Raw genomic sequence first — 24,177 nt, 5'->3', positions numbered from 1 at the left:
TAGTTATGCTCTGAGTTGCTGAGGTTAAAGCAAACCTGAAACTCAAAGTGAAACTGTGCTTAGAGTGAGAGGATACATAAGAAGAGGAGGGGGAAAAACCTTTGCTTATATCCCACCCCGGTCTGAGTTGCTTCCCTGTAATTCAGAGATCACTGCAAACCTTTGGAGTGGATGGCCAGTTAGAAGTAAGACTGCTACTTCACATCTATATACATGATAGTAGAATTCCTCATTTAAAAATGTAAGAAATCAGTAATGGCACAGAGCGAGCCAGTTCAATGTGAACTAAAGATATTAGGTCATAGTAAAGAACATACAGAAAAATATGTACTTTGTAATATAGGAGTAGCATCTAAGACAACAAAGTTATTTTCTTCTCTACCACAGGTTTTCTGTGTTATTTACAAAACATTACTTAATTCTTTGGACTCACATCATTCAAACACGGAGAAAATCGTTATGGCTATTAAAAGGCGCCACATGTTTGCAAAACACTCTGAAATGCCTGGGTGGAGAATAGAGGAGAATACCTCATTAGAATCACTTAGCTGATCAGTGTGAAGCTAGAGACAAATTTGAGTTAGATGCACTTAACTGATACAATCTGGTTGAAACAAATTGTATTCCCTGTATAAGCAGCCACCACACCAAGAACCTGGCTATGTAAGGCAAGAAGCAAAACCACAGTGGAGTTTCAGAATCATAAAACTGATGGACTGGATTGGACACTTACCTATTCGGTTAAATAAGAACCCATTCAATAGAGAGGAGGAAGGGATAAGAGGGGGGAAGTGGAGATAAATCACCATTTCCTGATTAACTGAAAGCCCTAAGGTTTCTTAGGCATTCCATAAAGTTGTATCTACGACAGCCACAGTAACCATCCTTTCAAAACGAACTCAGTGCAGCGCTGTCCTAATCCACGGCAGCCAGCACAGATTTTTTAAGCAGCAAGTTTACCTGCATCCCTCTTCTGAGTTTTACCCACCAAGACGTAGCTTGCTTCAGACAGCAGAGTTAAAATCATCATTGCTCTGTCCCCAATTCTATAGCAAGGTTTTACTCAAGCTGTTACACTCTAAAAATCACAACTGATTTAACAGCAAAGTAGCACTCCAAGGAGCTCAGGCCCCCAGTTCAGTGGCCTATGTTACTCCCAAGCCTACCGGTCTTAAACTCTGTTGATTAACAGAATGACTTTTAATCAGTACAGCTATATGGGAACAAGCCATAGCATGAAGAAAAGAAAAACAGATACCACACACATAAATAGCTATTACCTTCCACTGTTGGGAATAGCATTTAATAGATGCACTAGTAAGCGCATCCTTACTGGAGCAAAGCAGGCCAGGAATGTATCACTTGAATGACACAAGTATGAGTAAGCCATCAAGCTTTTTGATGTAGAAAAATGTGTTTCCAAACCCAGAAACTAACTTAGCAGCTTCAACCTGTTTCAAATAACTCCCAAGCAGCATCTGCTGCAAAATAAATACATGTATTAACTCATTCAAAACAAACTACTAAGTACATTGAACAGTCTGAAGAGATCGCAGCAGTTTTGCTTAGCATACAGAGAAATTGTTGGCTTGTATTTAGAAGGAATAAAAGCCATAGCTGTTCAACAAGTAAACTTTTCATATTCCGCAGTTATATGAGCAGCAGAACTAAAACAGCCCTGCTCTCCCACATCACGCTCCCTTCTGAATTTCACATGTGCAGGAGGGGATTACTTCAACCAAGAGTTCTTCCTCCAGCATGGGCTCTAAAAACATTTTCACAGAGCTCAGAGAAACCTTATTCTTTCCGACCTTTCTTTTCTTGGTCAAATGTGGTGGAATTCACAAACTAATTCATGAAGTTACAAGAGGGGAACAGACACGGGAGAGCCGCAGGGATGCTTTCTTAAAGATGCCAGGCAGAAGCATGGAATGGGGGGAGAACTCCGTTTCAGAAACAAAAAAGTCCTATCAATCTAAATGTAATGACATGTTTAATTTTCTAGGAATGCTAATCAGAAAGCATGCAGGACACACTTCATCAAAATCAAACAAAACCTCAGCAACTGCAATTATTTGAGGAACTATCTCTGCCGCAGCTAGAATGACATCTTTGTGCTTTCCTGACCTTCATATTTACTCCTGTTTTTCATTTTCACATTCCTATGATGTTGTTATTAAAAACATAAGTATACCCCACATTTTTAACCTGGGGCTACAAAACATGGCAGTTAAATAGCCTGCTTATTCATAACAGCTCACCCTCAGCCAGCTCTGGTATAACCATGTTTTTGCTAAAACCCTCAGCACAATCTTCCATCCTCTGAGTTGCACTTAGCCCCATCTCATGTAGTAGCAGGAACGGGCTGTTATGCCCTACTGAATAAGCCCTGGAACCCAGCACATATTTGGTCAGTGTATATTTATGCTTGAATTCACATCAACAGAAACAATGAGTACAAAAGGCCCTACATTATGGGGAAAAAAAAAAAACACAAACACTACAGGTGCCTAGAGAAGTCACATACAAAAACTGAACTCTTTGAAAATGAGTTACAAAAAGGATATAATCCTTGTATTTATTTGCCTGATACTTCTAAGCCCTGGATGATGCATTCAAGTCCCATTCCTACACTTTTTCAATAAGAAAATAAGCTTATTTCTCAACCAAAAGGTTAAATACCTCACTTATTCTGTGTCTTTGGCTGCTGGAAATTTAAGGAATTTAAATGCTTCCAAAAGGGATTGAGAAGCTGGTAAGCACTACCTGTGTTCCAGATGAACTTTGAAAGGGAACACTGGAAGTCTTATCAGAGCCTCAGCTGACATCAGACAGCCCACAAACACGCTGCGTAAAACTAATTACAAAGAATTTTATCTTGAAGCCTGAAGACAAATGCAAAACTGTCACCTTAACTCTGCTGTAAAACTCCCAGAAGGAAATATTGCTATTAAATTGACATAGCAAGAGAGATTCCCATATGGGCTTGAGTGTGCTTGACCTCCCCAGCCCGCCCCCGGCACCACCAACTTGCAGACACCACCCATGCAGAACCCGGTGCAACGCATCGAACTTGACTTGACAGCTACTTCAATCAGAGATTCAGGGCACCCCCATCAGAGACAACCACAGAATAATCTGCCTCTGGAACAGTTTCTTCCTAGCTTCATCAAAAAGCAGCTGGTTTTTGACCCAAGCCCAAGAATTTTCCTCCCTCCGATACGTTAGAGAAGTCCACAGCACTAAAATCTAAGCAAGAATACCATGCGCTGCCTATGGCCAATGTGTGTTGGCCACACAACTGTGTATGAAGAGCGTGCATTGTCTTAGATTACTGTGAAATCTTCATTTACTTGGGATGTGAAGTCTGATTTTTCTTGTGTTTTGGAACACAAGATATTCCCATTTTCTTTTTTTAGTTCAGTACTTCGGTAGCACTTTTAAGTTCATGGATCTCTTACGTGTTACAGCTAAAAGAGAAGTGGCAAACCTTCTGTGGGAATCTCTCAGCACTCTGCAACCTACATGAAAGGTCAGTCAATCACAATGGTCTCTTTTGGCTGTAAAAGATATAAATAGCTTTAATAGGAGAAACTGAATCTAAACAGTAAAAGAATGCAAGTGCTTTTACATCATGATTCTCCACTTACCTACACAGAAATGCCATCAGATTTGGGTAGCTACCACAGATCATGTTCTCAAACCTAACAACCTCCACATGGCTGTAAAATAGCTGGCATGCCTCACTGCACGTTATCTTCGGTTACGGGTCATTTTTTGTTGACAAAATGCTAACAGAGCTCTTCGCAGGGGTCAGAGGACAGGATTTTACACCTAGCTACGTGGTTTCCCAGTTTCAGGAAAGTCAGCTTATCAGGAGAGAACAATATATTGTCTCCACTGCTCTATCTGTACCATTGGGGACTACTGATCAGTTGGACGGTGGCCATCTGTTTTAGAAAACAACTACATAGCCTACACATCAGCTTCTGTGTCTGGTGCATGCTGCCTCGGTGTGAAGTGAGATCCGTAAGTATATATATTAAATATGTGTGCACATATGGCACTCTATGCAAGATGTAAACTGCTCCTGCACAGTGATCCAGGTGCTGGAGAGTTCTGCATAACTGAAAGCTTTCACACCACAAAATTGCAGCACGGCTTATAAATACACTCAGCACTTGTTGCTGACAAACAAAAAAATCTCTCTAGTTGAGACAGCCCACTTACATGAACAAATCATCATATGACTGGAAAAGGCAGGGGGGGAAAAAAAAAAAAAAAAAAAAAATAGCTGTGCTTTGGGCTATTCTTTTCAGTACAGGCAGCCAGGAGCGGTGATGAGGGGTGACGGCTGTGGCTGGTGTCCGGCGGGGAACGGGTTTGGAAGCTGAAGGAACCGAAAAGTAGATTATGTCCACGAAAATGGGAAGCGGTGGGCATGCTGCTGGGGCAGCGAGAGGGGCTCTGGGCGCTGGTGGGGCAGCGCGGGGAGAGGGCCCTGTTTGGGGAGAGAGGGATGGAGCAGCACTTCACCTCGTTCAGCGGGCCGCCTGCTGCTCACGGCTGTCGTCTCCCAGCGGCTACGTGCTAATTCAATTTATTTAGAGGAAGAAGGGAGAAAAACCTCTCCCCGTTCACCCCCGGTTTCAGAATTATCGTGTCTCCCGGGGGGAAGAGTCAGACCGAGGCACTTGGTTTGGAAATGACTCACTCAGCAGCGCGGCGGAGCCGGAGGGTCTATTTTTAATATGTTTAAAGCGAGAACTTACCCCAGGCTTTATGCCGGCGCTTGGCTTCAGCGGCACCGCCGGGCGCGGGGAGCCGGCTCAGCCCGGCCCGGGAAAGGGGCCCGCCCGCCCCACGGCACCCCACACGGGCGGCACCCCACACGGGCGGCACCCCCATGGGCACCCCACACAGGCAGCACTCCACACGGGCGGCACCCCCATGGGCACCCCACACAGGCAGCACCCCACACGGGCAGCACCCCCCACGGGCAGCACCCCCATGGGCACCCCACACAGGCAGCAACCCACACGGGCGGCACCCCACACGGGCGGCACCCCACACGGACGGCACCCCCATGGGCACCCCACACGGGCAGCACCCCCATGGGCACCCCCCCACACACACACACAGTCCCGCTCCGGGCAGGGCCCGGCGCCCGCCCGCGCCCCCCCGCACTCACCCCACCGCGGGTGGGTGCCGGGCCGGGCCGGGCCCCGCCGCTCCGCGCCGCGCCGCGATCTGGCGAAATTCGCCACCAGCCCGCCAGGATTTTACACTTCCTGGCTGCCGGCCAGCCTTTATTTTTCACAACCGGCCTCTCCGCTGGCTCCTCCCAGCAGAGACAAAAGGCCGGGCAGGGCCGGGCCGAGCGGGGGCTGCCTCCCCAAGTGTGTTCGTAGGAGAGGTGTTGCCTTGTCCCCCTTCCTCCTTTTCTCTCTCTAGATGTGCAAAACGAAGCTGCACCGCGAAGCTTACCATTGCTACTCCTGGTTACACAAATAGGATTTACTGCTATGAACTTGAAATCAGTGCCTGGGGCCTGCTGGCGTGACTTGGGGTGAGCACACACAAAAACACGTTTCCTGTCCCAGACTGATGCGGCACGTGGCGAGGGTTGATACCTGCCCAGCACGTCACATTTTAGCGCATCTGTTAATCTACCAACGATTAGAAGTGCGTATTGCCAATCATTCTGCACTGGCTTTTCCAGCCAGCGGTTATGTTTTGTTTTTTGTTTTTTTTTTTTTTTCAGTTTCAGTTTCGTTGCTGAAGTGCAGTTTGAGCGGTGGTCTCAATCCGTGGGTCACGACGCAGCCGTGAGGTGGCTGCCACTCCGGGGACGTGGGCTGCAGCGGCAAGGATGCGATTTACCCTAGCTGAATTGTTCTCCGTGGGTCCCGCCAGCAGAGATCCTGAGGAGTTTGCAGGTGAAGAGAACGGTGATCTGAAGTCACACGGCTGTGAACCAAAACCTGAGGATGTGTTCCAGGTGTGGAACAGCTACCCGCGTGCGCGGAGCTGTGGAACTCTGGGCTTACGGAGGGGAGGGGAAGCTGTTTGCCATGCCCCTGCGGTTCTAGCTGCAGGGCCGTCACCCAGGGGCATCGCTGCCACGACGGGGGCTGACTGTGCCCATCCTGGTGCACGGCTGGGCTCCCACTTGTGGGAGAAGAGGGAGGAAAGAGCTGAAAAGACCCCTGCACCGGGAGGAAGGGGGAGGTCCTCTTTGATTTCCTCATTAGGAAGAAGCGAGGCTTCTGCGGAGAGGAAAGAGTCCTTGTCACTGGGAGCGAGGGCTGCCAGTGATTCCTGTGCAGGAGCATATGGACTGGGAGGACTTTAATATACAGCAAGAGAAGAAAGACAATTAGAAACATTAACCCAGAAGAGAGAGGTAAAAGACTTAGGTGGGATTCATTTTACCTAACTTTAGCTATCTGGGATTATGCAAAACCCACCCAGCTTTCAAAGTTAAGTAAGGTAAATCTTGCCCTAAAGCTTACCTGAGTGGAATAGGGGCTACAGTGAAAGGGATCTGAAGAGACAAGAGTTATGTTTAGGTTGACAGATGAGAAAAATAACCTTTAATAGCTTCTTTTTCCCTTTTAGCTTTGGTTAGAGAAAAAAAAAAAAAAAAAGGAGAATATGGTTCCCAAACAATGCTCCTTGCCTTACACAGACAAGTGATAATTTACAGACATGTGCTCTCAGCACTGAAGCCAATACGTGGTGCAAATGGACTGCCTGGCGCGCTGTGTGAGAGGGATCGACTCTTCTGTGGCCTTGTTCAAGTCTACAGCATCATCTCAGAGAACTGAGAAACAGGTAAATCGGCAACATCAGTGATGCTGCTGCAGACATTTGCAGAATGAACGGATACGTGAAAAATAGCTACAGCCTTAATTTTGTTTTTGACACTCTGCCTCAATGCCACACGTGCTCCCTGCAGCACACTCCAGAGCAAGACAGCCCTGAGCACACACACGGCCTGATGTTCTATAAGATCCAAACCACAAGAGCTGTGACTAACAGATGTGACCTTTTATTGGTTTTCTTTATGATGCTCTTGATGGTGCGATGAATCCACAACACATCGCCTTTCCTTTGGCTGTGTGATCTGACAGGTCTCCAGCATCATGTGCTTCCCAGAAATGAGCTCTGGGAAAAGACCCACAGTGTGGTCTGTGAGGAGGGCAATGAGGAGAGTCATCGCTTCTGAAAAGCATTCCTGATTCTCGCACTAATTTTCAGAGAGCTGAGGGGTGCAGCTGAACCACGCTGAGATGTCACCGTCCTTTGGGTTATTCTTCTCTTACCCACCAAAGATCTCTTTCCCTTTCCATCTGCTCGGATGGCATGCATTTACTCCTGCTGTCCAAAGAGAGAGAGAGAGCAGGCAAACAAGCGAGAAAAAATTGACTTCGACTAAAGTGGATTATTTTGACAGCAAAGAATTAGGCAGTAGCTACACTTGAAGTTACCTTGCAGATTCTTACCAGGAGCGTGGGGCGGACGGCTGGGGATAAGCTGGGAGCAGCAACCTCCTCTCCCAGCTCAGATAGCGAGGACCACAAGTCTGGCAGTCCTCAGTGACACTCTGCAAATTATTTAACAATACGGTTCACCTTTCTCTCAGGACTGTAGTGAGAAAATTCCATGTATCAGTGATGTTATGAAGCTTAAACAACTCCTGCAAGAGAACAAAAAAAAAATTTTTTTTCTTTAGTTGCCTTTTAATACTCATCTTTATGGTTTCAAGCTTGGGGAGGGGAGGGGGAAGGAGAGAAACACCTCCAAGCTGTGGGGTTGAGGATACATTATTCTATTAATTTTACAAGTCAAACCTCTTGGCACAAGTGATATTCAGGAAGCAAAATGTAATTCCACAAGGAAAAATGCAGCTATATTACATCTGGTGAAAAATAATTCAAGTCACAGCTATTCATCAGGAAGAAGGATTCTCAGAAGCTGTAACACTGAAAGAGACCTAAAATAGCAGGAGAGCAGACAGTAAATTAGACATGCCTGTAATTTGAGATGACGGGGGGGGGGGGGGGGAAACAGAAACAAGAAAACAATGGGATAGTAGAGTTCATAAACAAACTGTAACAAAGGCCTCTGTTAGTGGTATTGTAGTGTAAACCCCCTGGAATACTGCATTCAGACCTGAACATCTTCTCATCAAAAAGGCATCAGCAAACATAAAGGAATGAATATTTTAAAAAAGTAGAAGTGATGAGGATTGATTAAAAGACACTGTCATATGAGTTGAAAGAACTAAATACAGCTGTGCGTGGCATGTAGGACACAAGGTGACAAAAAGTAGGCACTGTGGGAGAACATCTATTTAGGTTTGCAGGAGTGAGAGCATTATCATTGTGAGAAAGGAGAAACTAGGATGGAATGACGCAAAAAGATTAGGATGAGTACCGTTACAATGGCTTGGCTGTAAGATCCACTGCCTGGTGGAGCAGTTGCTCTGGGAGACTTCTTGCAGTATTTTAAGTAAGCAAAACACTAGTGTTTATCCCTTGGCCTACCAAGCACAGTGGGCTAGTTGATCTTTTACAGAGGAATTTTCCATCTCTAATTTCTGTGTTTCTAAAGATTCCTCCCCTGTAGAGCACTCTTTGTCACGTCAGTGGCAAGCCTCCGAGGAGAAGACAAGCTAGCCCACAGGGAGAGAAAATCTAAACGAAGAAAAAGAACTGAAGCATGTTTGTGTGTGATACTTCACAATCACACCACGAATGATGATCAGGCAAAGGCAGTGGCAACCAGTCTTCCTTATATTGACCTCTGCTAGAAGCCGTAATATAAATTTCCAAAGCACACAAGCAAGCAGAACAGACCCTTCTTTCCATCTGCCTGCTTTAATTCTTCCCGTCCCACTCCTGAATTCATTTATCTCTCCATCATCTCCATCCGCTCCATCTCCCTCTTGCCTTTCATCCCCAAGGTCAGTAAACTGAATGTTTAAATTCATTACTTGGAATCCTACACACCCATCCTAAACCCTCTCCAATCTAGTTTCTATACCTTAGGCATCAGAGGTATAGATGTGGTATATCACATTTTCTAAATACCATGTTTCAGTCAATCCTCAGAGGAGTTCCATCTTCTCTGACGCATCAGCCGTTTTTGAAACACATAGCTGTCCTTCTGCCTTTTGTTTTCCTTGATGGTCCTCTTGGGGTTTCTTCCACCCCCCTTAATTGCTTCATCACTGTATCCTCCTTCAGCTTCCTAAGGGAGGGCTTTTTCTTTTGGTCACTTTTCTTCTCCTTCATCTTGTCTCCAAGTAATGTCACATACACAAAACCAGTTTAACTACCAGTGCCTGGTTGTACTTTCAACTCCAGTCCTATCTCTTCCTTTACCAGTTTCCTATACTGTGCTAGAAATGTCCCCTTCCCCCCGCCCCCGCCTAGATGTATTTATTTGGACATTGTTTTTAACTGAGACCTTGATTTCTCTAGGTCCTCATAGTCAGGCAAAGTCTAAATTTTGCAGATACTTTCTGTGTGTCTTCTTTCAAATAATATCCTTACATATCCAGAGAGCAATATATCTCAGCTTCACTTTAGCCACTTCGTATCAAAATTACTGTGGTATCTTTTCCTCCAGCTTTCAAAAATATAATCTTCACTCATATCTATGCAGAACAGTCCTACAAATGTCATTGCCCTCTTCTGTCACGTTGAAAGCAATAGCTTTTACTTTCCATCCCTCACTCTGCTCGTCCTTCTCTACTTATCACCACAGGTGTCAGCCTGTCTTCATGTTACTGCAGTTTCTCACATCAGAGTTTCACCAAAATTAGCTGTGGTTGCCACTGAAAAAGGCCATCTCACGCTCGCACTGGCTTTGGCCATTAGCTCTGCCCAGCACTGCCGCTCCCTTGTGCCACCAAATATCCGTGTGACCGCACAGCGAATTGGATCAGGAAGGGTTACAAAAATGACACTGCCCTTGCTCCCCGCGAGGAGCCTGCCCTGGCTCTGCTCTGTTGATGGCACTGGAGAAAGGCAGCTGGCCCCGCTGTGGTGTGAGTTGCCAGCTGAAGAGCCTGGGGGAGCCTCAGCGTGTGCCCTCAGTGCAAGGAAAGCCCCCAAAGCAGCACCGCGAGCTTCTCCACCCCGAGCACTGCCTTCCTGGGGGCCTGCTCCATGGGGCTCGCTTTCAGGGTCTGTAGGCTGTGCCAGTAAAGAGGGCACCGCAGTAATTTTGGGTCACAGTAGGTAATTTTGGCAAGGTGACCCGTGGCTCAGTTACCAGCTTTGGAGAGGTCTGACATTTCATGTATCAGCCATCTGCTGGCAACAACTTTGGGTTATATTGTCTTTCAAAGCCATACACCCAAAAGAGTATGTACGTGGTATAAGACATCTTTCTTAGGGCAAAACAAGTGAATCACTAGGTGTTAGATGAGTCTTGTTGGTGAATGGATGCCAAATCACGCCAATGTAATTACAGGAGGTTTCTAAGATGCCTTCCTTTATTCATCCCTGACTTGCTGTGATTCATCTGTTGGTTTTTGGTTTGTCTTTTTTTCACTTCCTACACTTCACTTGCTGACCAGGCTATGTTCCGTGGGACAGACACACTCCAATACAGTGAAAGCCACTGTCGGGGCTAGAGCTCTCTTAGTGAGAAAAAGCAGGCTTCCCTCCTTAAAACACCTCAACGCATTCAGCACCGTCACTTTGATGTAGCTCACAGAGCCATCTGAGGTCAACAGATCTGTGTGGATGCAGCAGAAGAACATGTTTACCTCCTGAGCTGACTGGCACGAGAAACAATTTAGTTGGGGGGCCAAGAAGAAGCCATGTGTCTCAGCAGAAGTGATCACAGTGGCCCTGCCTGTATTTATATTCAGAAAGAAGGCGGGAGAGACTTGAACCCTCCCAGCTGTCCCACAGCTGGTGGGATGATGAGCCAACACGCCTTTTCCCCTCAGAGCAGGTTTCTCATTTGTTGTCGTGTGACATATGCCACTGATTTGGCACAGTTGCTGACGACCTATCCTCACCTCCCAGGGTGACCCTGCCTTCCTTGATAACGGAAGGAAGGACAGAACGCCGCTGAATTTGCAGGTTTACAGCTCGGTGCTTATTTATTTGTGTGAGCTTGACTCCCACTGTAAATGCCGGGTCATTTCTTCCAGATATAGCAGTGCTGAGGTTGAGCCAAACTGGAAGATGCCTTTAGTAGCTGAAGCATCTTATTTTATCTTTTCAAGAATGGGGCTGTGCTCTAGGGGAGAAGGCTGGGGGTCTCAAGTGAGGAAAAGAAAACCCTCAGCCATTCAGTTTTTCTAGACAGAGAAAAGGACTGGCAGAATTGGTGAGTTATAACTCTGTAACTATATCCCTCTTTCTTGAGGAATTAAACTCTTTGAATAGATACTCTCCTCTGGCATAGGAAAGTCAGTGACTTCTGGCCTAGAAGTGATGTATACAGTGAAGCTGTGCTGTAGGACTAAAGTAGGGAGGCTGAGAGGCTTGGTGAGCAAATAGGGGCATTTGAAAGGTGGATTGCATTTGAATATACAGAGTAAGAGTAAGATGTAAATACCCAGAATATGCACAGTTTGTGGTAGTTATGTGGATGGTAAAGTGAAGGATGACTTCATGGAGTATTCCTCCATGTTATCAGATGCCTCTGATCCTAGTTTATCTATAGTTGTCAGATGGAACCTTTGTACCACAAAGGCACCATAAAGTGGGAGGAAGGATAAAGTTGTGTAAAGAGCAGCTGTGGCTGCCCCCTCCCCGGAAGGGTTCAAGGCCAGGTTGGACGGGGCTGGGAGCCCCCTGGGCTGGGGGAAGGGGGCCCTGCCCGGGGCAGGGGGGGTGGGACTAGATGGTCTTTAAGGTCCCTTCCAACCCCAAACCGTTTGATGATCCTATAATTCTATGATAGAAAATGCTAAAAGTGCTGCTTAAATGAAGGTGCAGGCTGTGTATCAGTCTTCTGCATAGGGTGAAGCTTTGCAAGACATTAGGGCCTGTGCACTTGTGGAATTCAGGTTGTGATTGCCAGAATAAATGTCTTTAACTAGAGAATCTTACATGCACATGTTCATATAGCTTACGAGCAATACTGGTGGCCAAATGGCTGTGTGTACAGACACACTCTCCTCCAGAGAGCTAGCACGGGTGTTTGAACACCAGCTGTGGAATCTGTGTCTAGGGCTCTGCATTTGTGTGGAAGAGAGTCATATCCTGGATGCACCAATATGAAGCTGGGCAAATTGGTTTGACACATCTCCAGTTCTCAGACTGTTCTTTATGTAGAACTTATCCTTCTGGTAGGCAAGACTGGAATTTCAGCCATCCGTAAAGGAAATCCAAGACTGTGTGTGTGTAGTGCACCAAAAAAAAAATATCAACAAATAAAACAGCCTGCCTCTTTTCCTTCCCTCTCTCTCTCCCTAACTCCCTTCCCCACCATTTTCACACCTTGCTGAAACATGTGAATTCAAAACAGCAGAAACATTCCAAGTAAACAGTAATTTACTCCAGACGATTACTCACCGGATCCATGAGTACCGTGCCCTGGGCAGGCGTCCTCTCTCACATCCTCCCTCTGCAACAGAAAGTGCATCTGCTAGGTCACAGCTAAGGAAAGGCACAGTCCCAGACTGTGGAAAAAAAAAATAGCTTTCGTGAGACTTCAGTGAAGCAAAGCCTGGGCTAGCACTGCTTTACATCATGGGCCAGGGGATCCACCAAACGAGGCACAGATGCGAAGACCGACAGGCTCTGGTGCTTGTTGGCAGTGGGTAACGCGCCCCACGCAGGGACCCAGTGCGTGGGGCTGCTCGGTGAGGGAGAGGTGGTGTCCAGGCAGGGGATTTTGGAACTGAGAGGCAAGTGCACTTACATGTTGTCTGACAGATCCATTTTCACCGCAAATGGTCAACCTGTTTAAAAATGGGTAGTTCTACTGCCGAGAGACACTTGTTTAGTCTAATTGTGCAATTGCTCCGAGCAGCTGGAAATATGGAACCTGTCTGATTGCATAAATCTCAGCTCAGGGAGGCTAGCAGGGACCCTGGCCAGCTTGCGTTTGGTTAGTAGGCAATGGAACACATTAATGGCCAGAATGGGTCCCTTTAGTTCAGTTCTGTCTCCAAGAGTAGCCAGAAGTAGACGCCTTGGATGGACCATAGGAGCAGGAAAAGTATATGGAAAGATGACTTCTCTCAGCTGTCTCCACCACTGTTTTTACCTGTATTAGCTAAGTTAAAGCTAGCAAGAGGTGCTCCCTGCACTTCAATCACTCCTTTACAATTGCAGATGTGTTTGCATTTATTTTCACATCTAAGTTTTCCGAAGTCTGTGAAGGGCAGATATCTTGCTGGGGAAAACTCCATGGCACAAGGATGGCACACGTTCTTGGGAGCAGGTAAAGAGAAATAACTTGGTTAACATAAGTTAAGCTATGTTGCTGCCAAGTACGTAGTCACAGCCCGAACTACAAAGTCAATGAAGTCAATTCTAACTAGCCATAATCTGATTCCATATCGTCCCTTTCTCTACACACAGTTGTCATAAAACTAACCAAAAAAAGAGTCTTTCTCTGATATAAATATGTAAGTTTAAGTCATGAAATCTTGTGTCACCTTCATTACCCTTGAAAAATGCATTTTGCTGACTAAAGTATTTTTTTCATCGGATGGAAGTTGCGGTATGAAGCACTGCTCAGGGGAAAGACAGTCTGCACGCACAGGATACAGACTGACTGCACCTACCGTCCTGCATGAGCCTGGCAGCAGGGAAAACGGGGCAGAAAGAAGCAAGATTAGCAGCTAACCCAGGAAGATACAGATTCTTCTAGCTGCAATGCAGTATTACCACTACAACGAGCTTCCAGTGTTTACTGTGCAAATACAGATTGGTATGCAAGGTGATGGGCTGTCTGAATAAATAAACAGAAAAGGCCAGGGTCCAACTCAGACTGAACAATAGATTGGGGGGAATGTAAGCCTCCTCTTTAGCTGGACTTCCCTCCAGGAAACCCAACTCGCAAGAAAATCCTCCTGTATCCTGTGCCCTAGTCTGGGGGTGTTGACTCAGTTCCAGCTAATCATGTGGATTGTATTTGCAGAAGGAGGTGAGCGCAGGCTGCTGGATGCAACCAAGAAAGTATTCTGGAAGAAACCTCCCTGCTCTAGATGGGAGGAGAGTTGGCCTGAGCATTCTGAAAGAGGTTCATCTGTTCAAGTCCCCCCAAATGTGGCTGCTGTTTTAGTCAAGTTGCTGACCACGCATCAGACCTAAAAAATTCAAAACTCCTCTCCTGCCTCCTTATGTTGAGAAATGGGAATGGTTATCCAAACATAGCGATTCTCATGACTCCAGCAGAAGGAGATTTTTGGACTCTGAGGCTCCCACTTCTAGATGCCTGGAGTCTGAACTGTGCAGTATTTGAGGCTTACCTGTTTGGATTAGTGAGTCTTTGGAACATGAAGCTTCTCTTCAACGTATGAAAAACTAAGGCATCCATTTTTCAAACAACTGTGGCTTTAAGCTGACCAAGAGAGAGAGTTGGGACAGGAAGTTTCTAACTGAGAATCAATATCCAAGCCCAAACCGGGGCTGTAAGAAAAGTGGTTCTCAACCTTTTGTAATTAACAAGCCAAATAGTTTTCTAGGGGAAAAAAAAAAAAAAAGTGGGGAGTCCCTGGAACATTTTATATACTGCTAGCGTTTGTCAGTTAGGAGCTCAATAGATAAAGCACCTGACACCTGGTTAATAAAATACTGTGTCGTGGTTTAGGCCTGGTTGGCAGCCAACCACAATGCAGCAGCTCTCTCTCCCTTCCCCTCCGGCAATGAGAAGGGACAGAGAGCCAGGCTTGGGGTTCAAGATAGGACTGGAATGGGGAAAAAATTCACCCTTTAGGGGCACGAGCAAAAGGCAGACTCGTTAGGGGAAGAAAAAAACCAGAACATACATTTATTACAGACACAAACAACACTTAACAGAATAAGACAGTGAGAAGCATTGCCACATCTTGAGAACACCTTCCCCCCACCCCTCCCTTCTTCCCGGGCTCAGCTCTGCTCCCGATATCTCTACCTCCTCCCCCAGGGGCGCAGGGGCAGGGAATGGGGGGTGCAGTCAGGGCTGCCACTTCTGCCATCTGCGGTGGGGGGAGCTTCTGGAACTTCTTCCCCCTGCTCCATCGTGGTCCCCCTCTCACAGGAGACAGTCCTCCACAAACTTTTTCCCGAGCTGCTCCAGCGTGGGACTCCCCCACATGCTGCAATCCTCCCAGCACTGAATTACAGCAGCAGGGCTGCCTTTTCCCATGAGACCCTGGCCTTCTTCGGGCACAGCACCTTGATCAACAAGGCAGAAGCCACAGGCCATAAATCAATGTCTGCTCCACCGTATCCCTCCATGGGTGGCAGTGGGGGCCGCCCTGCCGTCTCCCCACAGGATACAGGGGGGTCTCTGCTCCGGCACACCTCCCCCCTCCTTTCTTCCTCCGTTCCTCCACTGACCTTGGTGTTCATGCAGCTGCAGCAACTCCTCCTCACCAGTCCCACTGCCCGTCACCACGTCCCTTCTTAAATACGTTATCGCAGAGGCGCAGCTGACTTGGGCTCAGTTTTGGTGCAGAGGTGGAGCTGACTTGGAGCCAGGGGAGCTCTGAGAAGCTTCTCCCAGAGGGTTGCCCCTATAGCCCCCTCCCCTGCTACCAAAAAACTCCACCACTCCCTCAACCCAGGGCATGCTGTGATTTTGGAAAAATTAAATTGTATGTTAAAATCATAGACATTTTAACCGAAGTACAGATACTGCTCACTGGCTTTCAACAGTCAGAAGGCAACAAGTATTCCATTGCCTGTACTCTCACACTGTATGGATCAATAGCGGTTCGTAGTTCACAGATTGATTTAATTGATTGATACTGGTTTGGAACTTGTGATAGCTGTCTTGAAAATCAAGGTAGTTAGGATCTCTGTGTGCTTTAGTGTTTTCAGTGTCACATCAGAAAGAGCTTTTTTAATATGCTGAATATTCGTATCTTAAATTGGTTAAGTCATTATACTTGCCTTTTCAAAACCAAGGTGGAGCCTTTTTTTGGCAAAGAAATTAGATATTTTCACCTCTTTTAGCAGGATTTGGAAGTAGACTATTCATATTTTTACATTTCCTATTCCAGGAAGGAAAGAGGGGTTTTAATTTTTTTTTTTTTTTTTTTTTTTTACTACAGTCTTTTCTGTCCTAGTTGAATCAAATCCCAGTCAGTGGTGGTATTGAATTTTGCTTCCTGTTTGCTTCTGGTTAAGGTAAAAAGTTCTAGTATGAACTGTTGAAAATGCAGCATATTTTTCTGTAACTAATTAACATCCCAGTTTCTCCAAACACTGCTTAACATTTACTTATCAATGTAAGTCCTTACATTAACCAGTATCTCAAATGCCTTTCCTTTTAGAAATGCAGACAGGAAAAATATAACGGATGCTATGAGTACTCTTTTTGCTCTACTGTAGAAACCATTTTTCTCTCGGACTTCTGCCCCTGTCTCAGTTTACTGAGCTACAGCATTTCCATACTATATTCCCCAATTAAATGTAGCTTGGAGGATCCTGAGTACTTAAAAATCACATTGTATCTTATAAAAGCAGAGGCAAATGCTAGTCCAAATCCAGTTTGGGTTGCAATATGCTGATTTTTACCTGGGACATGGATTCTTTATGAAATTCCCCTTTTTTTTCCCCTCTCTTCCTATAGTTATATTGTAATTTTGTGTGCTGACTCAGCTGACATGTTCCACTCCAGAACTGGCTGCATTTTCAGCAGCAAATTAAGTGTTTACCAGTTATGTAAGTTGTGAAACATTTTAGAAGCTATAGAAAAAAATAACTTTTCCTCACCATTATCAGTACATTTATGACAATGATATGTCACTTGCAGTGATACTGTGTAAGCACTAATTCACTAGTGATCATAGTCTATGGAAGAGCAAAATTTTCACTTGGTCCATTTCATATATGGAGAAGATGAAAGAAAAAAATTAGGACCCTGATTTTCAGTAGGTCCTCTCCACTCCTCTTAAAAATCAGGTGAGGTTACACCTGCATGGTAAGGTCAAGTAGACCAAGTAGACCAGGCTCTACACACATAGTTGATGCTGAGGATCTGACGTGCACACTATGCATATTCAAGTTTTTTCAATTCAAACCAGCTTCATTTAGGTCTCCTGGACTGAATGTCTGTTGAGGTCTGTTGAGGCACGTTAGGTGCACTTTTGGAGAACATTTGCCAATTTAATTTCACTCAACAGAATTTAGTCCCTGCACTCCAAAATCAACCCTTGATGCAAAATGAAACACAGGCAACAGAGATGATGGAGAGATCTGCATGAAGAATACGCTTCTGATCTGAACTAAAATGCTAGTGGAGACACAGAAGTATTGCTGGCAGGACTGCTGTAATGGTTATATTCTGTCCCACATCTACCTTGCTTCACCACACATTACAACCACAACGGAGAGAAAAGGCTTAACAGACTGACACACGGTTCTGCTGTTTCCAGAGTGGTGTATGAGGTCCCACTTTTGGGCACATCTCCTGGGGCATAAAGTGACTGTACATGTCTAAACTATAATAGTTTGTATCTGAACATATGAGAATTCATTTCATTTCTAGACATGTGATTCATAATAGTCAGTGACTACCTTACTACCAAAAAAACTGTGTTTGTGTTGATCTAGGCATTATTTTTACTGGCAGAAGCAATTTTTCTTGAAAGTAGTGCTTCAGCTCCATAGTATTTGCGTCACTTCATAATGAAGTTGCATAATGTTACATCACTGTCTGTTGGCGAGATACCACAACACAGGCATTCAGGCAGCAATGCTCCCATGTCGCGCTGGCACGCAGTTAAGGGTGAAAGCAGAGAATCCTTTCAGGCGTGGTTTACACCACTGTATTTACACTGCCTCTCGTAATTACTGGTTTGCATGGTATGTGGATACACTGAAATTATAAAGTCATCCACCAATGTCCAGCTGTTCTGTTGCATCCATAAATGCTCTTCCTGAGGTGACACAAATCCTCAGTAAACGTGTAGTTGCCCGAGCTGTCACTCTACCAATAAAACCATGTCTGGGGTTGTCTTCTACCAATAAAACCATGTCTGGGGTTGTCTTCCCTGAGCTCCTGCTCCCCAGGTAGTGGATCTCCTGCCGATGCAATCTGTCACAGCGAGGATGCACAGCCAAGGAAAAAGCAACCAAGTGCTCCAGTGACAGGGCAACATCAGTAGCCATAAACCAAGGAATGACTTCCTAGGGTTGATGTTAGACTCGTGGTTGTTGGGTTTACCCTTCAACTAAGGTAATTTTATAACCATGTCAAAAGACGGGATCCTGGTTTAAACAACAGCTACCAAAACAAAACAAAACAAATTCTATGTTCAGCCACAACATTTTTTAAGGCTGTGACACTCCTCAGTAGCCCTTCGATTCAGTCTCTGGTACCACAAGGCACCATGCATCAGTTGATGCTGATCTGTGGCAGTGTACAATGCTGTCATTGATGGGACAGGGAATGAAGTCAGATTGTTTGCCGGATGTGCCAGTCAGTAGGAAACAAAACAAAAAGCACACCAGTGCTTAGGTGCTCTGCTCAGCATGGCAAAAGATTCAGATAGCACATCAAACTATGTATTTTGGGTGCTGGGATTGAATAGAGCATGTCCTAAGAGGCTGGGATTTTTGCAAGCTCCATTCTGCAGTTTGCTGAGGGGAAAAGACCATAAGCCACCATAGCCATAAAATGTTCTGAATTGAAAAAAAAAAAAAAAAAACCAAAAAACCCCAACAATTAAATTAATAAGAACCAGTGGAGTACTTAGTATATCAACACAAGAAATTTATGCTTTCAGAAGGAAGCAACTGATGCAGAGTATGGTCCCCACCTCTGCCAGCTGCCTCTGTCCTCCTTGCCCAGGGTGGTGGCCTGCCACCCCCTGCCCGCGGCACCCCCTTCCCCTTGTTACCCTGCCCTCCTCCAAACCAGACCTGTCAAACCTCACATGCTGGGTGTGAGAGTTCCACCACCGACAGCCCCCTCCTGCCACGCCACGGCTCGGGCCGTACCCCGCGTGCCCACTGCACCACAGCCGCTGCTCGGCATCCCGACACTTGCCCTTTTATCTTGGTGCACCTCGTTGTTCCCAGCCTGTTCTGTTTCTTAATCGGGAGAGAACCTGTGCTGACTCCTGCAGGAGACTGGCAACACGGACATCAAAGGCTGTCAGAGACTGAAGTGAAAAATATGTTAAGTTTTAGCCAAATCTAGCTTTGGGCTTCCTTAGTGAAAGTATAGTTCTCCTGAGCCTTGTGGGCTCAGAAACCTTGGCTATCGTGTCAAACACAAAACTAAAATGCATAGGCAGTGGAGGCAGGGATACACATCCTGGGGAGACTATATGGATGTGGCCCAGGAGTGCAGGTCCTTGGCTAGGGATATAAAAAAATAACAAAATGGTTTCTTCAGATACATAGGACAGCAAAGTTAGATGAAAGAAACTGCATCTCCTTGATGAGCAAAACGGGAGACCTGTCTACAACAAACATTGAGAAGGCTGAGGTAGAGGGGTGGGCAGCAGGGCCAGGGAGGGGGTTCTCCCCCTCTGCTCCGCTCTGGGGAGACCCCCCTGCAGTGCTGGGGCCAGCTCGGGGGGCCCCCAACAGCAGAAGGACCCGGAGCTGCTCGAGCGGGGCCAGAGGAGGCCACGGAGATGCTGGGGGGGCTGGAGCAGCTCCCCTGGGGGGCCGGGCTGAGAGAGTTGGGGGGGTTCAGCCTGGAGAAGAGAAGGGTCCGGGGGGACCTTCGAGCGGCCTCCCAGGGCTTAAAGGGGGGGCAGGAAAGGTGGGGAGGGACTCTGGATCAGGGGGTGGGGATGGGACGTGGGGTAGCAGGTTTTAAACTGAAAGAGGGTGGATTTAGATGAGAACTAAGGTAGAAATCCTTCCCTGTGGGGGGGGTGAGGCGCTGGCCCAGGGTGCCCAGAGCAGCTGTGGGTGCCCCCTCCCTGGAAGGGTTCAAGGCCAGGTTGGACGGGGCTGGGAGCCCCCTGGGCTGGGGGAAGGGGCCCTGCCCGTGGGAAGGGGGGGTGGGACTCGATGATCCGTAAGGTCCCTTCCAACCCAAACCATTCAATGATTCTGTGTTTTTCTGCCTGCTACTCGGGACCTGTATGGCTCAGGGCAAGTCCAGAGAGGTATTTCTCCCTTGGCCACCGTAACGGTGGTCCTGCACTCCTGTCCTGCACTGCAAGGGCCTATTCACATTTATTCCTCATGCCATGCTTGCCTGGGCAGAGCTCACTGACCACCTGGCACCCAGGCACACTCACCTTGTTATCTGTGTTCGTATATATATGTATGAACACTGCTGGAGGGTTGTTCTGTTTAACACTTCCTGCTGCAAGAGTGCTCGCCATAAATCCCAGCTGGTCTCTGACTGAAATAGTCCCAATGCTGTCAAAAGAAATGGCAAGATTCGGGGCTCCACTGCTTTCAAATGAAGCTCACTGTTTCCATCCAAACCACTCCTTTGGGAATGGGAACTGTGAGATACAATGAATGCACACACAATGGTTACAGCTATTTCTTCTAGAGAAAGTTGGTATTAATTCCTGCTAACTATGTAATAGATGGCATGCTTTGGGGTCAAAGACTCCTTCCATGTGTCTTGCATTATCTGCTCAAAGAGCTTTCCTTAAAGGAAAGGTGATTGGTTTGTACTATTTCATATTTTTTTCTTCTCTCATTGGTAAGAGGCCAGCAGAGAGCTAGGTGGATTAAATTTGTTTATGGCATAATGTTTCACATAAATATATTCTGAAATCTTAAGGTAATTAGATAATTTCTGCTGTTCTGATGTGAATGGAAATGCAAGCATAAAATTAAGAACCTCTCACAGCAAACAGTGTGCTCTTAGCTTATGATAGGTGTCAAGTAAGGAAATTGCATTATTCCCACTTTAGAAAGGACTACATCTGTGTGAGGGTGCTGGCTGTGTCACCAGCTTGTTTAGTACTGACAGAATCACAGGAATCCTCATTAAAGCCTTTGTTCCCTGTGTGTACCTGGGAACACACACACACACGCAGAAGCTGTGGACACAACTGGCTGGCCATGGCAGGTTGAAGACACTGAATGACACCTCCTGCCTCCGAATAATTTGAGGTAGGAATTTCCATGACAGAGCAGGTCAGTAGTCCACAGTATTCATCACCTCACACACCCCAGTCACTAATACCAGATATTTTACAAAACTCTGCAGAAGACAGTAAAGTATAGGCTGCCAACAGGAAGCTTCTTCAAGAGGCTGGCTCGTGTCCTGAAATTATAGATGCACAAGCACAGCTGCACTTGTGCTGTTTCTAAAAGGCCAGAGGCAAAGCATCTAATATACATTTATATAGATATGAAACACCCCTCTGGGGATTTACTACTTACACCCGAGGAAGTGAACAGTGGCAACAGCAGATAAATAATGAAAAATCAATTATGTTTTAAAGAGCCCTTTAATTTTAATAGTCCATGATGATGTTAAAAATATAGAGAAGGACATTTTTAAAGCATTAATCCTGACATTTACCCTTATGATGCATTGGTAATTTAAGCATGTGGTTGCGATGAGGTAGAGCTTTAGCAGAAGAAAGAGGGTTATAATTTGTATTCCATTTTCCTAGCTTTTACAATTCTGCTCTTCTGATTTGAAGCACTACTAGCGCCTTTTCTGACTGTACGGGTTACACCTCATCTTTTCTGACTTTTACGCTACCCAAAACAATCAGATAAATAAACTGCTTTTTGATTGTTTTCTGTTGCAGTTATACGCATGATCAAGGCATTGTTGAAATAAATTGAGGCTCTATGATTTTATTACTATTTCTTAGCACTTAAACCTGGACTTCTTTGAACTTGCCAGCATATTAACACAGAATGAAAAGACAATCCTAGCTAAGCCCTTCATAATTGTAATTTCAGACCAATAAAAGGCAGCAACTGCAACAAAAGGGGCCTAAATGACTCCAGCATTTCCTTGACAATGGGTTATAAATCCATTTGCTTACTAAAATGTAATTTAAACTAAAGGTGACTGCTCTCTCACCTATTCTCATACAAAACGAGCCGATGGGGTTGTCCTTGCAGTTCTGGGTCACAGTCACGACTTCACAGCTGTCCTTAACTCTCAGCTGGGTGGGACCAGTGACACCAGGCGAATGGGGACATGCAGTTTCCTGAAGCACATAAGCACCTGAGGCCAGCTTGACCTGCCACTGCCCAGGGTGCACCTCACAGCCCTGCACGTTGCACACATCTGCCCTTATCACGCTGAGCACAAGCCCAGCTAGGTGAAGAGGTTGAACACTGGCCTCTTGGTGCGTTTTGTGTGGTGCCCCAAAGATCTACAAGCGATTCACATTACAGAAGCCAGCGGCTCTGCGTGCTCTACACTTTCACACTCTACACCTTGTTTTGGAGAACACCCCACTGGTTTGTTCCCAGGCCTTTGCTTATCTGCAGGCAGCCTTCCCATTGCAGGAGGATGAGCGGGTGCACGAATGGCTTCCTGTTGGGAGGGCCCTGGCACCCAGTGGTTAAAGGCAGGCAGTGCAGAGGATAGTGATCAAGGGGTGTTTAGGCTGTGGAAAAGTGGACGGGAAGCGAGAAACTTTAGCAGACTAAAAGTGCTTAAACAGAGATTATAGCTTGTGTCACAGCCACTTTGGATTGTGCCTGCAGCTGACTACAACTGTCCATGGTGTGGCAAGACTTTGAAATGAATACAGAATATTAAACTGATTAAATGTTTCTACAGCGGATTTGCTGATACTGGCATCGCTGCACTCTCAGAGTTGGTCCTTGATGTTTCACTCAGTTCTGAAGCCTAAACAGGCCAGAGGCCTGGGGCCCCATCGATGTGCAGAAACTGCTCTCCAGCCCGGACTGGTTCCCAGTAATAGCTCCTCCTAACTGCTTGCTACTGAAGGCAAGTTCTTCTGTTGGAAGAAAGAAACCATGCGACTGAAACGTGTGCGCTGGAAGCTTGCTGTCTTACCCGCCGTGTTTGGAGGAGCCCTTTCTGGCAGCTGTGGTCAGCCGCAGTTCCCTGATGAGCATGGGCACGTTTGAGCTGTCCCTTGCTGACTGCCCCTCCGCGGTGCTGCGTGCTCGGTGTGGCGGTCACCGGCAGTGCCTGGGAGGGACAGCTGGGAGCCCGTGCGGGGGCATCTAGCCTCAGCACAGCTCAGTCATGCTGAGGGATGCTGGCATTCAAAGGGAGAGCGGGGGGGGGGGGGGGAAAGAAATGTCCCCTTCAATGAGTTTTAAACATCATATTTATCGTTTTCCAACTCTGCGGCTTGTTTACTTTTTTGTTTTTATAAGAGAGATTAAATGTCTTGTTTTTGTCCCTGGTGGCTTGCTCCTTCTGTCTTGCCAGAACTAACTCTGCTATGGTGTCAGGGTTGCAAATACCTCAAGGAAAACGTTTCAAAGCTTGCTTTAATTTGCTTTAGAAAAGCAGATGCAGTTCCATTGATTTGAGATATGTCACACAGATTTTTTTCCCAGTTTTGTGAGCATCAATGAATGGTTGTTACATCTGGATAAGGCCTTGGATAAAGAAAGTCATAAAAGCTTGTTATTATGCTTAGGCCAAATGCTTTTTGCTGGAAAATACCCAGCTTCTTCTTGTCCCAATGATACTTCACAGTTTGAACACATTCATAATTTCGTGAACTGGCACAGTCTGACCTGCCTGTCAAATTTTATAGGGACTGTCTTGTAGCTGGAGGGGAAGAAAATTACCTCAGATGAACTGTTAATGTACAGTGCCTTCCTCACAACAGTGTTAGGCTGCTCACTTGCCAGTTTTGATACTGACAAGTGTCCACAGACTTACATAGCACTCAGAGAGTACCTGTTAGCACAGAGCCTTACAGATCACATTTGTCAGCCCTCTCATTTGCAGTCCCATTTGAGGACTTTCAGATATCAGCAATTCAAAGTGAAAACGCACTAGCTGCTTCAGCTGAGAGGCCAGGGAAGAAGGAATACTGTCATCTGAAAGACAGTTGAGAACTGACACTGAAAAGAACAAACACAAGTATTAACT

The 24,177-nt window shown here is 46.1% G+C and overlaps 1 protein-coding gene and 2 long non-coding RNA genes across 7 annotated transcripts in view; 1 reads left to right on the top strand and 2 right to left on the bottom strand.

The window, feature by feature from the left end:
• The window catches only part of PRR5L (proline rich 5 like), a 44,173-nt gene extending 38,905 nt beyond the window's left edge, over positions 1 to 5,268 (bottom strand). For 4 of the 5 annotated variants that reach the window (XM_042791239.1, XM_042791241.1, XM_042791240.1 and 1 more), the window contains exon 1: positions 5,192 to 5,268. The gene's annotated coding sequence lies outside the window, so the exon portion shown is untranslated. Of the gene's footprint in view, positions 1 to 3,490; positions 3,541 to 5,191 lie in introns of those variants that run through there. The other variant, XM_033011274.2, reaches the window with a different exon arrangement.
• A 156-nt stretch (positions 5,269 to 5,424) lies between these two features.
• Positions 5,425 to 7,737, top strand: LOC116965816. The gene is made up of 3 exons (XR_004409673.2): positions 5,425 to 5,569; positions 5,765 to 6,001; positions 6,622 to 7,737. It is a non-coding gene; the product is annotated as an uncharacterized LOC116965816 (long non-coding RNA).
• Positions 7,294 to 12,741, bottom strand: LOC116965815. The gene is made up of 3 exons (XR_004409671.1): positions 12,552 to 12,741; positions 7,494 to 7,702; positions 7,294 to 7,383 (listed from the first exon to the last, which is right to left on the bottom strand). It is a non-coding gene; the product is annotated as an uncharacterized LOC116965815 (long non-coding RNA).
• Between the last annotated feature and the right edge of the window lie 11,436 nt (positions 12,742 to 24,177).

The sequence above is a fragment of the Tyto alba genome, unplaced genomic scaffold (assembly GCF_018691265.1).
Source record: "Tyto alba isolate M040663 unplaced genomic scaffold, T.alba_DEE_v4.0 Super-Scaffold_18, whole genome shotgun sequence".
NCBI lineage: Eukaryota > Metazoa > Chordata > Aves > Strigiformes > Tytonidae > Tyto > Tyto alba.
Note: the sequence above shows the minus strand (reverse complement) of the source record. Positions and strands in the feature narration are given on the sequence as shown.